The sequence below is a fragment of the Bubalus kerabau genome, chromosome 13, assembly GCF_029407905.1.
Source record: "Bubalus kerabau isolate K-KA32 ecotype Philippines breed swamp buffalo chromosome 13, PCC_UOA_SB_1v2, whole genome shotgun sequence".
NCBI classification, from domain to species: domain Eukaryota; kingdom Metazoa; phylum Chordata; class Mammalia; order Artiodactyla; family Bovidae; genus Bubalus; species Bubalus kerabau.
The window spans coordinates 51593725-51609381 of record NC_073636.1 but is presented as its reverse complement, the minus strand read 5'-3'; positions in this window follow the sequence as shown (position 1 = coordinate 51609381).

Below are 15657 nucleotides of genomic sequence, written 5' to 3'. Positions count from 1 at the left end.
AAACACCCTGATTCTGGGAAAGGCTGAGGGCAGGAGGAGAAGTAGGTGACAGAGGATGAGATAGTTGGATGGCATCATTGATTGTATGGACATGAGTTTGAGCAAACTCTGGGACATGGTGAAGGACAGGGAAGCCTGGTGTGCTGTAGTCTATGGGGTTCCAATGGCTTAATGACTGAACACACACACACATATATCTTAATGTATAAAATACAAGTGTATATATGTGTGTTATATGTATTGACTCTCACAGTAAGTCCAAAATCTGCAGAACCGACCACCAGGCTAGAGACCCAAGTAAGACATGACGTTGCAGTTCAAGTCCAAAGGCCAAGTGCTGGCAGAATTTCCTCTTGTTCAGGGAAGATGAGGCTTTTTTTCTGTATTCAGGCCTTCAACTAATTAATGAGGCCCATTCACATTATGGAAGGCAATACACTTTATTCAAATCAGCTGGTTTACTCAAAGTCCAATGCTAAGAACTTCTGTCCATAGTTCTTTAGGCACTCTGTCTAATCCCTTGAATCTATTTGTCACTTCCACTGTATAATCATAAGGAATTTGATTTAGGTCATACCTGAATGTCCTAGTGGTTTTCCCAACTTTCTTCAGTTAAAGTCCGAATTTGGCAATAAGGAGCTCATGAAGTTCATAACATTGTACAGGAGGCAGTGATCAAAACCATCTTCAAGAAAAAGAAATGCAAAAAGGTTGTCTGAGGAGGCCTTACAAATAGCTGAGAAAAGAATAAAAGTGATAGGTCAAGGAGGAAAGGAAAGATATACCCATCTGAATGCAGAGTTCCAAAGAATAGCAAGGAGAGATAAGAAAGCCATCCTAAGTGAAAAATGTAAAGAAATAGAGGAGAACAATAGAATGGGACAGACTAGAAATCTCTTCAAGAAAGTTAAAAATACCATGGGAACATTTCATGCAAAGATGGGCACAATAAAGGACCTAATATGGACCTAACAGAAACAGAAGATATTAAGAAGAGGTGGCAAGAACACACAGAAAAACTATACAGAAAACATCTTAATGACCCAGATAACCACGATGATGTGACCACTCACCTAGAGCCAGACATCCTGGAGTGTGACATCAAGTGGGCCTTAGGAAGCATCACTATGAACAAAACTAGTGGAATTCCAGCTGAGCTATTTCAAATCCTAAAAGATGATGCTGTGAAAGTGCTGCACTCAATATGCCAGTTAATTTGGAAAACTTAGCAGTGGCCATCGGACTGGAAGAGGTCAGTTTTCATTCCAGTCCCAAAGAAGGGCAATGCCAAAGGGCAATGTTCAAACTACTGCACAGTTGCATTCATTTCACATGCTAGAAAAGTAAGGCTTAAAATTCTCCAAGCCAGGCTTCAACAGTATGTGAACCGAGAACTTCCAGATAGTCAAACTGGATTTAGAAAAGGCAGATGAACCAGAGATCAAGTTGCCAACATCTGTTGGATCATAGAAAAAGAAAGAGAATTCCAGAAAAACATCTACTTCTTCTCTATTGACTATTATAGCCTTTGACTGTGTGGTTCACAACAAACTGTGGAAAATTCTTAAAAAGATGAAACTACCAGACCACCTTACCTGTCTCCTGTGAAACCTGTAAGCAGGTCAAGAAGCAAGTTAGAACTGGACATGGAACAATGGACTGGTTCCAAATTGGAAAAGGAGCATGTCAAGGCTGTAGTGTCACCCTGCTTATTTAACTTATATGCATAATACATTATGTAAAATGCTGGGCTGGATGAAGCTAAGCTGTAATCAAGATTGCAGGGAGAAATATCAATAACCTCAGAATCACCACCCTTATGGCAGAACACAAAGAAGAACTAAAGAGCCTCTTGATGAAAGTGAAAGAGCAGAGTGGAAAAGCTGTATTAAAACTCAAAATTCGAAATACTAAGATCATGGCCTCCGGTCCCATCACTTCATGGCAAATAGATGTTGAAACAATGGAAAAAGTGACAGACTCTATTTTCTTGGGCTCCAAAATCACTGCAGATGGTGACTGAAGCCATGAAATTAAAAGACGTTTGCTCCTTGGGAAAAAAGCTATTTCAAGTTTAGACAGCCTATTAAAAAGCAGAGACATCACTTTGCTGGCAAAGGTCCATATAGTCAAAGTTATAGTTTTTCCAGTAGTCATGTAAGGATGTGAGAGTTGGACCATAGGGAAAGCTGAGCACCAAAGAAATGGTGCTTTTGAACTGTGGTAAGAAGACTCTTGAGAGTCCCTTGAACTGCAAGGAGATCAAACCAGTCAATCCCAAAGGAAACCAACCCTGAATATTCATTGCAAGTGAAGTGAAAGTCATGTCCAACTCTTTGTGACACCATAGACTATACAGTCCATGATATTCTCCAGGCCAGAATACTGAGTGGGTAGCCATTTCCTTCTCAGGGGATCTTCCCAACCCAGGGATCAAACCCAGGTCTCTTGCCTTGTGGGCAGATTCTTTACAGGTGAGCCACAAAGGAAGCCCTTGTGGAAGGACTTCATTGGAAGGACTGAAGCTAAAGCTGAAGCTCCAATACTTTGGCCACCTAATGCGAAGAATCAACTGATTAGAAAAGACCATGATGCTGGGTAAGATTGAAGGCAGGAGGACTAGGGGATGAGAGAGGACAAGACGGTTGGATGGCATCACCGATTCAGTGAACATGAGTTTGAGCAAGCTCTGGTAGATGGTGAAGGACAGGGAAGACTGGCGTGCTGCAATCCATGGAGTCACAAAGAGTTGGACACAACTGAGCGACTGAACAACTCAGTCACTGATTTGAATGTTGTTGTTCAGTCATGTGCGACTCTTTGCTACCCCATGCACTGCAGCACGCCAGGCTCTCCTACCCTTCACTCCCATGGTTCGCTTAAATTCATGTCCATTAAGTCTGTGATGCTATCTAACCATCTCATCCTCTGCTGTCCCCTTCTCCTCTTGCCCTCAATCTTTCCCAGAACCTGGGTCTTTTCAAATGAGTTGGCTCTTTGCATCAGGTGGCCAAAGTATTGGAGCTTTAGCATCAATCTTTCCAATGAATATTTAGGGTTGATTTCCTTTTGGATTGCTTGTTTTGATCTCCTTGTAGTCCAAGGGACTCTCAAGAGTCTTCTCCAGCACCACAATTCAAAAGCATCAATTCTTCAGTGCTCAGCCTTTATGGTCCAACTCTCACATCTGTACATGGCTATTGGAAAAACCAATATTGACCATATGTATATTGACTATATGGACCTTTGTCGGCATAGTGATGTCTCTGCTTTTTAATATGATTTCTAGGTTTGTCATAGCTCTCCCTCCAAGGGGCAAGTGTCTTTTAATTTCATGGCTGCAGTCATCATCTGCAGTGATTTTGGAGCCCAAGAAAATAAAGTCTGTCATTGCTTCCAGTTTTTCCCCATCTATTTGCCATGAAGTGATGGGACTGGATGCTGTGATCTTAGTTTTTTTAAATGTTGAGATTTAAGCCAGCTTTTTCACTCTCTTTCATTCTCATCAAGAGGCTCTTTAGTTCCTCTTCACTTTCTATTAGAGTGGTATCTGCATATCTGAGACTGTTGATATTTCTCCTGGCAATATTGATTTGAACTTGTGAGTAATGCAGCCTAGAATTTTGCATGATGTACTCTGCATAAGCTAAATAAGCATGGGTGACAATATATAACCTTGATGTATTCCTTTCCCAATTTTGAACCAGTCCATTGTTCTGTGTCTGGTTCTAACTGTTTTTGACCTGGATATAGGTTTCTCAGGAAGCAGGTAAGGTGGTCTGGCATTCCCATCTCTTTAAGAGTTTTCCATAGTTTATTCTGGTCCATACAGTCAAAGGCGTTAGCTTGGTCAATGAAGTAGATGCTTTGCTGCAATTCCCTTGCTTTCTCTATGATCCAGTGAATGCTGGCAATTTGAACTCTGGTTTCTCTATCTTTTCTTAACCCAGCTTGTACATCTGGAAGTTCTTTTTTGAAAAAAATAGTTAATTTAAAAATTATTTATTTTATTTGGCTTTGCTGGGTCTTAGTTGTGGCATGTTAGATCTAGTTCCCTGAGCAGGGATCAAACCTGGGCCCTCTGCATTGGAAGTGTGGAGTCTTAGCCACTGGACCACCAGGGAAGTCCCAAATTATTTATTTTTTAATCAAATAATAATTGCTTTACAGAATTGTGTTGGTTTCTGCCACACATCAACATGAATCACCCATAAGCACACATATATCCCCTCTCTCTTGAACCTCCCACCCACCCCCCCTCCCATCCAACCCTCTAGGTTGTTACAGAGCCCTGGTTTGAGTTCCCTGTGTCATACAGCAAATTCCCATTGGCTATTTATTTTATATAAGCTAATGTAAGTTTCCATGTTACTCTCTCCACACATTCCATCCTCTCCTTCTTCCCTCTGCTCCCGTGTCTGTAAGTCTGTTCTCTATGTCTGTGTCTCCATTGCTTCCCTGAAAATAATTTCATTAGTACCATCTTTCTAGATTCCATATATATGCATTAGTGTACGATATTTGTTTTTCCCCTTTCTGACTTACTTCACTCTGTATAATAGGCTCTAGGTTCATCCATCTTATCAGAACTGACTCAATCAACTGGGTTCCTTTTTATGGCTGAGTAATATTCTATTGTATATATGCACCACAGCTCATCTGGAAGTTCTTGGTTCATGTACTGCTGAAGCCAGCCTAGCTTGAAGGATTTTGAGCATTACCTTACTAGCATGTGAAATGAGCACAATTGGTAATTTGAACACTGTTTGGCATTTCCCTATTTTGGGATTGGAATATTACTCTCATCCAAAACTCCCTCACAGAAATATTCAGCATAATGTTTGTCCAAATGTATGGGCACCCCACAGACTAGTCAAGCTAACCTCCTGACTTAAAATGACTTCACCAAGCAATAGGAATGGTAGCTTGCAGCCACTGAGAACTTACCTTGTGTTGGCAACCTTGAGTTTACCTCCTAACACACCCACATGATAAGTGTTATGCTTGTTTTATAGAGAATTGGCTGAATCTTGCTCAGTGTGATAGCTAATGTTTGAAACTCAGCTGGCTCTCTTTTCCCATCCAGTAACCCCTTCTCCAGCTGCTGCCAGTGCAGTGGTTTAAAGCTTCCATCTGAGACCTTCTCTGGGCTGATGTCCTTGTCCAGAACCTCCTGAGAACTTTTGTCATCCTCTTCTATTACACATCCTGTTCTTCAAAGGTGGACAATGACAGACTGACACAGGAATGTAAGAGTCTAACTTGTTTTCCTTAAATGGGGTTAACTCCTTTTAAGGAGCCCCTGAAGAACTCCACATGAGATCAGGTGGAGGTTAGACTCCAGATGAGACCTCATCTTTTGCTAAGCATTCCTCGCTTCCTGTCCTAGTTCCCTTCTTCATTTTTTCTTGAGATCATTTCCTCTGCAAATCATGTATTCATGAATCTCCATATCAGGCTCTGATTCTAGGGAATGGGATTTAAGATACCTGTCAGTGAGGAATTTAAAGTCAAGTCTAGCTGGGTTCAGAGCTGGCCCACTGAACCTCTGCATTGTCCATCATTGAGGATGGTAAGGTGGTAGGCATGCATGCATTCCTGGGGAGCTAGGGTCTCAGCTGAGGAAAAGAGAAGAGTCTTAGCTTTTAGGAAGGTCTTGGTGGCTTTGTCACTCTTTCCTTGCTTGCTCACCCCCAGCTGGTGACAAAACACAGCACCAGCAACAAGCTGCCCAGTTAGGTAGTTTCACGGGGATAGGAAGGGGCAAGTTGAAGATTACACTTGTCATAGACTCTGGGTCTGGATTTCCAGACTCTCAGAGCTGAGTTTCAGCTTTCAGGAGTAGGAGGCCAGATGTACAGCAACAATGAACTCAAAAATCCTGAACTGCTCCTTGGGAGCAAGTATTAGCCAATCCAGGCAGGTAGAGCTTGTCAGCAGGCTCCAGGCCTAGGCTGTGGTCCGAGACCCCTATTTATAGCCCCTGCCTGTGGGAATGCTTAGTCACCATGGATTTTTCCATAAGTTGGAGGTTTGACACTGTTCAGTTAGAATTTTGCTCTTTCTTTACCAGATGGTCTCCAGCCCTCTCCAAGAGACAGATGCTTAAGGATAAAAAATAGGTGAGATGAGAGAGACTGTAACTGAGAGAGGGGAGCCAAAGCCTGGCAGAGGAATTGCTGGGGATGGCTGTGGAGTGGAAGAAGGGCTCCTTGCTGGACCCTTTAGAGCCTTCTACTTCATCTGATTGAATACCAGAAAAGATGGGGCACCTATTGGCAGAAGGCTTCTCCTAACAAAAAGAGGAAGATTGGGCTGTTCTCTTTGGCTCAAGACCTTTACTATTGCCTTCTATGTTAAACAATATAGTGTGGGAACTATGGTGTCAAGTAGACCTGATTAAAAACCTCTGTTCTATTTGTATAAATTTTGTGATGCTGGGTAAGTTGCTGAATATTTCAGAATTTGTTTCCTCATACAGAAAATGGGTGGCCATACTTTATGCACAGAGGTTTTATCTGGGATGGGGCAAGTCAGATGAAGGAAATAACTCAGCAAGAGACAGAGATAGACTTGGTGGACTAGGAATGCTAAAGAAAAATTTGGGCAACTTTAGCAATTTGCTTCTAGAGCCAGGGCAGTGACATAACATCACTGCTTACCCATTCAAATGCTCAGGCAGACAGTATTAATTATAGTGGTTTTGGTGTTGAGTTGCTAAGCCCTGTCTGAGTCTTTGCAACTCTATGATCTGCCGAATGCCAGGCCACTCGGTTCCTCACTGTCTCCTGGAGTTTGCCTAAGTTCAAGTTCACTGAGTCAGTGATGCTGTTCAACCATCTCATCCTCTGCCCCCCATTTCTCCTGCCCTCAATCTTTCCCAGCATCAAGATATTTTCCCAAAGAGTCAGCTCTTCACATCAGGTGGCCAAAGTATTGGAGCTTCAGCTTCAGCATCAGTCCTTCTGATGAATAATCAGGGTTGATTATCTTTAAGATGGACTGTTTAAACCTCCTTGCAGTCCAAGGGACTCTCAAGAGTCTTCTCCAGTACCACAGTTAGAGAACACCAGTTCTTCGGCACTCAGTATTCTTTATGGTCCAACTCTCACATCCATATAAGACTACTGGAAAAACCACAGCTTTGACTATATGGACCTTTCTTAGCAGTGATGTCTTTGCTTTTTAATACACTGTTTAGGTTTGTCATATCTTTCCTTCCAAGATGCAAGTGTCTTCTAATTTCATGGCCACAGTCACCATCTGTAATGATTATGGAACTCAAAAAGAAAATCTGTCACTTTTCTTTTTTCTGTCACTTTTTCTTTTTTCTCTTCTATTTGCCATGAAGTTATGAGTCCAGATGTCATGATTTTAGTTTTATGAATACTGAGTTTTAAGCCAGATTTTTCACTCTCCTCGTTCACCTTCATCAAGAGGCTCTTTAGTTCCTTTCCAATTTCTGCCATTAGAGTGGTATCACCTGTATATCTGAGGTTATTGATATTTCTCCTGGAAAGCTTGATTCTAGCCTGTAACTCATCTAGCCAAGCATTTTGCATGATGTACCGTACATTTAAGTTAAATAAACAGGGTGACAGTATACAGCCTTGCCAAACTCCTTTCTGAATTTTGAACCTGTCAGTTGTTCCCTGTAAGGTTCTGCTTGTTGCTTCTTGACCCACATACAGGTTTCTCAGGAGACAGGTAAGATGGTCTGGTGTTCCCACCTCTTTAATAATTTTCCAGTTTGTTGTGATCCATACAGTCAAAGGTTTTCGTGTAGTCAATGAAGCAGAAGTAGATGTTTTTCTGGAATTCCTTTGCTTTCTTTATGATCCAATGGATGTTGGCAATTTGATCTCTGGCTCCTCTGACTTTTCTAAACCCAGTTTGTACATTTGGAAGTTCTTGATTCAAGTACTTCTGAAGACTAGCTCGAAGGATTTTGAGCATAACCCTACAAGCATAGGAAGTGAGCGCAATTGTCTGGTAGCTTGAATATTCTTTATCACTTCCCTTTTTTGGGATTGGGATGAAGACTGACCTTTTCCAGTCCTGTGGCCACTGCTGAGTTTTCCAAGTTTGCAAACCTATTGAGTGCAGCAATTTTACAGCATCATCTTTTAGGATTTAAAATAGCTCAGCTGGAATTCCATCACCTCTAGTAGCTTTGTTGTTAGTAATGCTTCCTAAGGCCCACTTGACTTCACCCTCCAGGATATATGGCTCTAGGTGAGTGAACACACCATTGTGGTTGTTGAGGTCATTAAGACTTTTTTTTGTATAGTTCTTCTGTGTATTCTTGCTACTTCTTCTTAATCTCTTCTGCCTCTGCTAGGTCCTTACTGTTTTTGTCATTTATTGTGCCCACCCTTGCATCAAATGTTCCTTCAACATCTCCAGTTTTCTTCAAGAGATCTCTAGTGTTTCCCATTCCATTATTTTCCTCTGTTTCTTTGAAGGCCTATTCATTGAAGATGGCCTTCCAATCTCTCCTTGCTATTTGCTGGAACTCTGCATTCAGTTGGGGGTATATTTCCCTTTCTCTCTTGCTTTTCACTTCTGTTTTTCCCTTAGTTAGTCAGTTAGTTCAGTTGCTCAGTCATGTCCGACTCTTTGCGACCCCATGAATTGCTGCACGCCAGGCCTCCCTGTCCATCACCAACTCCCGAAGTTCACTCAAACTCATGTCCATCGAGTTGGTGATGCCATCCAGCCATCTCATCCTCTGTCGTCCCCTTCTCCTCTTGCCCCCAATCCTTCCCAGCATCAGAGTCTTTTCCAATGAGTCAACTCTTCACATGAGGTGGCCAAAGTACTGGAGTTTCAGCTTTAGCATTATTCCTTCCAAAGAAATCCCAGGACTGATCTCCTTTAGAATGGACTGGTTGGATCTCCTTGAAGTCCAAGGAACTCTCAAGAGTCTTCTCCAACACAACAGTTCAAAAGCATCAATTCTTCAGTGTTCAGCTTTCTTCACAGTCCAACTCTCTCATCCATACATGACTACTGGAAAAGCCATAGCCTTGACTAGACAGAACTTTGTTGGCAAAGTAATGTCTCTGGTTTTTAATATGCTGTCTAGGTTGGTCATAACTTTCCTTCCAAGGAGTAAGCATCTTTTAATTTCATGGCTGCAATCACCATCTGCAATGATTTTGGAGCCCCCCAAAATAAAGTCTGACACTGTTTCCACTGTTTCCCCATCTATTTCTCATGAAGTGATGGGACCAGATGCCATGATCTTCGTTTTCTGAATGTTGAGCTTTAAGCCAACTTTTTCACTCTCCTCTTTCACTTCATCAAGAGGCTTTTTAAACCTCCTTAGACAACCATTTTTCCTTTCTGCATTTCTTTTTCTTTGGGATGGTTTTGGTCACTGCCTCCTCTACAGTGTTATGAACCTCTGTCCATAGTTCTACAGGCATTTTGTATACCAGATCTAATCCCTTGAATCTATTTGTCACTTCCACTGTATAATCGTAAGGCATTTTATTGAGGTCATGCCTGAATGGCCTAGTGGTTTTCTCTACTTTCTTCAGCTTAAGCCTGAATTTTGCAATAAGGGCTGATAATCTGAGCCACAGTCAGCTCTAGGTCTTGTTTTTGCTGACTGTATAGAGCTTCTCCATCTTTGGCTGCAAAGAATGTAATCAATCTGATTTTGGTATTGATCATTTGGTGATGTCCATGTATAGAGTTATCTCTTGTGTTGTTGGAAAAGGGTGTTTACTATGACCAGTGTGTTCTCTTGGCAAAACTTTGTTAGCTTTTGCCCTGCTTCATTTTGTACTCCAAGGCCAAAGTTGCCTGTTTCCTCAGATATCTCTTGACTTCCTCTTTTGCATTCCAATCCCTTATGATGAAAAGGGCATCTTTTTTTGGTGTTAATTTTACAAGGTCTTGTAGGTCATCATAGAACCATTCATCTTCAGCTTCTTTGGCATTGGTGTTTGGGGCATAGACTTGCCTTATCATGATGTTGCATGGTTTGCCTTGGAAATGAACTGAGATGATTCTATTGTTTTTGAGATTGCACCCAGGTATTGCATTTTGGACTCTTGTTGATTATGAGGGCTACTCCATTTCTTCTATGGGATTTTTGCCCACAGTAGTAGATATAATGGTCACCTGAATTAAATTCACCCATTCCTGTCCATTTTAGTTCACTGATCCCTAAGATGTCAATAATTACCCTTGGCATCTCCTGCTTGACCACGTTCAATTTACCTTGATTCATGGATCTAGCATTCCAAGTTCCTATGCAATATAGTTCTTTATAGCATCAGACTTTATTTTCACCATCAGGCACATTCACAACTGAGTGTTGTTTCTGCTTTTGCCCAGCCACTTCATTCTTTCTGGAACTATTAATAATTGCTCACCACTCTTCCCCAGTATCATATTGGACACCATCCAACCTGGGGGGAATCTTTTGGTGTCATATCTTTTTTTTTTTTTTAATTTGAAAAATAATCGCTTTACAGAATTTTATTGTTTTATGCCAAGTATCAACATGAATCAGCCATAGGTATACATATGTCCCCTCCCTCCTGAAACTCCCTCCCATCTCCCTCTCCATCCCACCCCACTGGATTGTTACAGAGTTCCTCTTTGAGTTCTTTGAGTCATACAGCAAATTCCCATTGGCTATCTATTTTACATATGGTATTGTAAGTTTCCATGTTACTCTCTTCCTCTCATTCTTACATCTCACCCTCTCATTCTTTCCCTCCTCCCATGTCCATAAGTCTGTACTCCATGTATGTTTCTCCATTACTGCCCTGCAAATAAATTCATCAGTATCATCTTTCTAGATTTCACATATATGTGTTAGTATACAATATTTATCTTTCTCTTTCTGACTTACTTCACTCTGTATAATAGGCTCTAGGTTTGTCTACCTCATTAGAATTGACTCAAACACATTCCTTTTTTAACTACATTGTATGTATGTACCACAGCTTCTTTATTTATTCACCTGTTGATGGACATCTAGGTTGCTTCCATGTTCTAGCTATTGTAAATATGCTGCAATGAACATTGGGGTACATGTGTCTTTTTCAATTTTGGTTTCCTCAGGGTATTTGCCTAGTAGTGGGATTGCTGGGTCAGATGGTGGTTTTATTCCTAGTTTTTAAAGGAATCTCCATACCATCTTTTATAGTGACTGTATCAATTTACATTCCCATCAGCATTGCAAGAGGGTTCTCTTTTATTCACACCCTCTCCAGCATTTATTGTTTGTAGACCTTTTAATGATGGCCATTCTGACCAGTGTGAGGTGGTATCTCATTGTAGTTTTGATTTGCATTTCTCTAATAATGAGCGATTTCCAAAGAATAGCAAAGAGAGATAAGAAAGCCTTCCTCAGTGATCAATGCAAAGAAACAGAGGAAAACAATAGAATGGGAAAGACTAGAGACCTCTTCAAGAAAATTTGCTATACCAAGGGAACATTTCGTGCAAAGATGGGCACGTTAAAGGACAGAAGCACTATGGACCTAACAGAAGCAGAAGAGGTGGCAAGAATACACAGAAGAACTATACAAAAAAGATCTTTGTGACCGAGGTAACCACGATGGTGTGATCATTCACCTAGAGCCAGACATCCTGGAATGCAAAGTCAAGTGGGCCTTAAGAAGCATCACTATGAACAAAACTAATGGAGATGATGCAATTCCAGTTGAGCTATTTCAAATAGTAAAACGTGATGCTGTTAAAGTGCTTTACTCAATATGCGAATATTGAAAACTCAATATGCCAATATGGAAAACTCAGCAGTGGCCACAGAATTGGAAAAGGTCAGTTTTCTTCCCAATCCCAAAGAAAGCCAATGCCAAAGAATGTTCAAACTACTGCACAATTGCACTCATTTCACATACTAGGAAAGTCATGCTCAAAATTCTCCAAGCCAGGCTTCAACAGTACATGAACTGAGAACTTCCAGATGTTCAAACTGGATTTAGAAAAAGCAGAGGAAATAGAGATCAAGTTGCCAATATCCGTTGGATCATAGAAGAAGCAAGAGAGTTGAAGAAAAACATCTACTTCTGCTTTATTGACTATGGCAAAGCCTTTGACTGTATGGATCACAACAAACTGTGGAAAATTCTTAAAGAGATGGGAATACCAGACCACCTGACCTGCCTTCTGAGAAATCTGTATGCAGGTCAAGAAGCAGCAGTTAGAACTGTACACGGAAAAACAGACTGGATCCAAATTGGGAAAGAAGTACATCAAGGCTGTATATTGTCACCTTGTTTATTTAACTTATATGCAGAGTTCATCTTGCAAAACGCTGAGCTGGATGAAGCCAAGCTGGAATCAAGTTTGCCAGGAGAAATATCAATAACCTCAGATATGCAGATGATAGCACTCTTATGGCAGAAAGTGAAGAACTAAAAAGCCTCTTGATGAAAGTGAAAGAGGAGAGTGAAAAAGTTGGCTTAAAGCTCAACATTCAAAAAACTAAGGTTATGACATCTGATCCCATCACTTCATGACAAATAGATGGAGAAACAATGGAAACAGTGACAAGCTTTATTTTCTTGGGCTTGAAAATCACTGTAGATGGTGACTGAAGCCATGAAATTAAAAGACACTTGCTCCTTGGAAGTAAAGTTATTACAAACCTAGACAGCCTATTAAAAAGCAGAGACATTGCTTTGCAGGCAAAGGTCCATATAGTCAAAGCTATAGTTTTTCCAGTAGTCATGTAAGGATGTGAGCATTGGAACATAAGGAAAGCTGAGCACAGAAGAATTGATGCTTTTGAACTGTGGTGTTGGAGAAGACTCTTGAGAGTCCCCTGGACTGCAAGGAGATCCAACCAGTCTATCCTAAAGGAGATCAGTCCTGAATATTCATTGGAAAAACTAATACTGAAGCTGACACTTCAATACTTTGGCCACCTGATGCAAAGAACTGACTCATTGGAAAAGACCCTGATACTGGGAAAGATTGAAGGCAGGAGGAGAAGGGGATGACAGAGGATGAGATAGTTGGATGGCATCACTGACTCAATGGACATGAGTTTGAGCAAGATCTGGGAGTTGGTGATGGACAGGGAAGCCTGGCTTTCTGCAGTCCATGGGGTTGCAAAGAGTCGGACACGACTGAGCTACTGAACCTACTTTCCTATGTTGGGGAAGTTTTCAAGTATAATTTCTTCAATAATTTTCTCAGTGCCTTTCTATTTTTCTTCTTCCTCTGTGACCCCCTATAACTTGAATGTTGATGCATTTAATATTGTCCCAAAGGTCTTGAGACTATCCTCAATTGTTTTCTTTCTTTTTCCTTTATTCTGCTCTTCAGCAAATACTTCCACCATTCTATCTTCCAGCTCACTTCTCCAATCTTCTGCCTCAGTCATTCTGCTACTGGTTTCTTCTAGAGTATTTTTAATTTCAGTAATTGTGCTATTCATCACTGCTTATTCTTTATTTCTTCTATGTCCAAGGTAATTGTATTAATTGCATTAATGGTTTCTTGCATTTTCTCCATACTATTGTCAAGTCGTCAGATCATCTTTACTATCATTATTCTGAATTCTCTTTCATGTAGGTTGGTTATTTCCTCTTTGTTTATTTGGTCTTGTGAGTTTGTTGTTTCATTGTGCTGTTTTCTGTCTTTTCATTTTTTCCCCCTAACTTACTCTGCTTGAGGTTTGAGGTCTCCTTTTTCCAGGCTTTAGGTTTGTATTCCTTCTTCTCTTGGTTTTTGTCCTTCAAGGGAAAGGTTGGTTGAGTGGTTTGTGTTGACTTCTTGTTAAGGGTGACTTGTGCCTGTGTTCTAGTGGAAGGAAGTGAGGTTTTTATTTTTTTTTCCTCTAATGGGCAGGACCGTGTAAGGTGGTATATTTTTGAGTGTCTATGGGACTCCTGTCTGTTGATGTTTGTTTCTGTGTTTTTGTCTTGCTTTTTGTTTGGGTAGTGTCCTGGAGTGTATGTTGTCAACAGCTGGGTGATAGTAGGCTTTGTGTACAGTTGTTGAAGTTCTTAATAATTAATACCCCCTAGGCTTAGGAATTGTCTGGTAGTCTGGGATCTTGGATTCAATGCTCACACTTCAATGGTTCAGGTATGATCCTTGGTCAGGAGATCGGGGCTCCGTAAGTCGCTTGTTATGGGATTAAAGGGAGTTAAAGCAAACTCACCAAGACAAAAGTTCAAAGCATGACATGAAATAAAAGATGAACCCAGATAGTTAATACAAGATCAAGCAGGTAATTACAGAAATAATGGTACATTTTCACACACTTCCACACACACAGATATAACCAGAGTATTCTAAAGAAAAGAGTACAGGAGATTGACTTGGTGAAGAAGGGAAACCAAAAGTGATATCAGTCAATTAAAAGCATCACTAACTAACACTCAATCTGAAAAACTGAGACTGAGCAGAGTGCCAGTTGGGGAATATAGTATAAAGAGTACAACAATTTAACTTATATGGTGAAAAAAGAAAGAGTGAAGGAAAAAAGAGAGAAGAAAAAGAAAAAAAAAGAGAAGGGAAAGAAAAGAGAAAAAGCGTTGGAAGAAAAGGTAAAAAAAAAAAAGAAAAGAAAAATAGAAAAGCAAAGCTAAATATACATATGTGAAAAAGTTTTGTATATATTCAGGAATAGCTACAGCCTTTAAAGAGCTATAAGAAAAGCAATCAAATATACCAAAAGAAAAATCAGAAAAATCACCAAAAAACTGGTGGAAAAAATCTTAAAAAAAATTTTTTTTAACAAGAAAAACAAAGAAGAACTCCACAGTGCCACAAAAGGCTAATGTAAAGTTAAAAATATGTAGGGAGAATAGGCATATTTAAAAGAGGGGGGAAAAAAAGCTTCTCAAGGTTGTAGTTCTTCTTGGTTGTGGAGTCTGCCCCTGTGGATGGGTCTGGATTAGTTTCCTGTGAAGTTTACCTGGTTGGGGGAGCTTGTGCCTGTGTTCTGGATGACTGAGCTGGATCTCATCTCTCTGAAGGGCAGGGCAGTGTCCAGTAGTAGGTTTCGGGGTGTCTATGGGTTCAGTATGTCTTTGGGCAGTCCTTCTGACTTTGGCAGTGTTAAACACGTCTATTTCTGCAGCCGTGTCAAAGTGGCCCTCTCAGCATATTTTCACTGCTGCCAGCCCCTTACTTGTCCATTGAATCTATGCCAGTGCTTCTGTCCCCTGTCTTGCCCTGCACTTCAGGCTGAAACTTGCTAGGTAGGGGCTTGTTTGGATCTTTTCTCGACTCATCAACCCTGCCTTCTGCATCTCAGAGACTTGTATGGGGCTTCCCTCAGCCCCCTGAGCTCGCCCTTTATGTCGTGAGGCTTGTGCGCTCTTCTTTTGGTTCCGTGGGCCCACAGTCTGTGCTGCATGGTTTGTACGTGCTGCAGAGGTTTGTGTGCATGCCTCTCTTGGCACCCTGGACCCACCCTCTGCACTGATGGGTTTCTGTGGGCTTCTCTCAGTTCCCCAAGCCCGCTGTCTGGTCAGGACTGCAGTATGTGAGCTGTTTATGGGCTGAGAAGTGCAGCTTTCTCTGTTTTATGCTCTCTGGGTCCCTGCTTCACCCAGCTTCCCGAGATTCCACAGCTCCCCCTTGGGCCTCGTTTGCGAGGGAGCTTTCTAGTGCATGGGAACTCTTCTTACTTCAAGACTCCTTCCCTCC